Here is a 1,810-nt window from a genome sequence, read left to right as displayed (position 1 = left end):
GTTCACCTGGCCTTTCCTGTTACCTGCTCTCAAACCTCCCGAGCAGTTGTCCCTGCCTCCGGTTCTGTTCCGCCTCAGCCGCCTGCTACCTGGTCAGCTCCGTGTCAGCCCGCTTCGGCTTCCGCTCCCACCTCTACTCCTTCCCATCTCCCTTCTTCCTCCACTCTTTGCCATTCGACACACAGAAACCCTCCCCTTTCTCGGGAACACTCCGATTCTTAGGCAGAACAGTCTGCTAGCGATCACGACCCCGATAATGAAAATGAAAGCGAGACCGACGATTCAGTTCCTGCCCCCACAGTTTATTGCCGGCTCGCGTTTAAAAAATTAGAAAAACTCAATTCTACCGTTAGAAGTTATGGCCCTAATGCTCCATTTACCCCTTCGCTGTTGGAGAGTATCAGTGGTGATGGCTATCTCACGCCAAATGAGTGGCTTTCTGTTACTCAGTCCAGTTCCTCACCTGGCCTGCTGATTGGTCTGATCCCTGCCGCTCCTTGGCCCACACCAACAGCCAGAGCGGCCGTGTCTCCACCAGAAGGTGGACTTTAGACAAACTTCTTGGACAGGGCAAATATTCCTCTGATGAAAAACAAAGAGGCTTTTCATTAGGGCTCCTGGCACAATCTGCCTCTGCCGCCATGGCTGCCTAGAGGGTAATCCCCACCCAGGGATCTGTCCTCCCTCCTTTGACTAAAGTCGTCCAGGGGGCTCAGGAGAATTACAGCGATTTTGTAGCCTGCCTCCTTGAGGCTGCTGAAAGGTCTCTTGGCCCAGGCCAGAATGAAAATAAATTGCTGAACCAGCTTGCTTATGAGAATGCTAACTTTGCTTGCAAGGGTGCCCTGAGGGGGAAGTACAAGGGAAAAGACCTTGATGAGATGGTCCAGCTTTGCCGTGAAGTGGATCTCTTTACTCACAAGGTCACTCAGGCTATCAATCTCGCTGTTGGTGCAGCCACTAAAGTACCACCCAGCAACCAGTCCTGTTTCCATTGTGGACAGTCAGGTCATTTTGCTAAGAATTGTCCCCAGTCCCAGCCCCTGCCTTCCTCCATTTCCTCAGCTGGGATAAGCCACCCACCTCCCACTAGTGTCTGCCCCTGCTGCCACTGCGGTACACATTGGGCCAATACCTGCCATTCCAAGACTGATATTTTAGGTAATCCCCTCCCACCCCGTCCGGGAAACGGGATGAGGGGTCAGCCCGGGGCTCCGCAACCTATCAATTTCCTGCTGGCCTCGGGGACCAGCCAGCCACAACCCAACCAGACAACACTCCCAAATCAGTCCCTGCTGCCACAGCCCTTTGCCGTGCCTCCCCAGGAAGCGCAGGATTGGACCTCTGTGCCTCCACCTATACAATACTGACACCTGACCAAGGCGTACAAGCCCTTTCTACTGGAGTCTTTGGACCCCCACCCCCTAATACTTACTATCTCATATTGGGGCGAGCCTCTGCAGCCCTCCATGGTATTGCCATTTTCCCATCCCTCGTAGATAATGATTATACCGGGGAAATCAAGATCTTGTCCTCCTCTTCGAGAGGGCCCCTCACCATCTGTCAGGGCCAGTGTATAGCTCAGGCCCTGCCTCTCCCTCTTGATACTTCTACACCCTTGTTGGGGCCGCCTAAGGGGCCTTCCAGTCCCGGATCCTCTGACATCTATTGGGTCCAAAAGATAACTAAAGAGCGCCCACACCTTAAACTTAAACTTAATGGCAAGTATTTTGAAGGTGTTCTTGACTCAGGAGCAGACTCCACTGTCATTTCTCAGGCCTCCTGGCCCCCTTCGTGGCCATGCTAGCCC

The sequence above is a fragment of the Mastomys coucha genome, unplaced genomic scaffold (assembly GCF_008632895.1).
Source record: "Mastomys coucha isolate ucsf_1 unplaced genomic scaffold, UCSF_Mcou_1 pScaffold3, whole genome shotgun sequence".
Lineage (NCBI taxonomy): Eukaryota > Metazoa > Chordata > Mammalia > Rodentia > Muridae > Mastomys > Mastomys coucha.
This window is presented reverse-complemented; position numbering follows the sequence as displayed.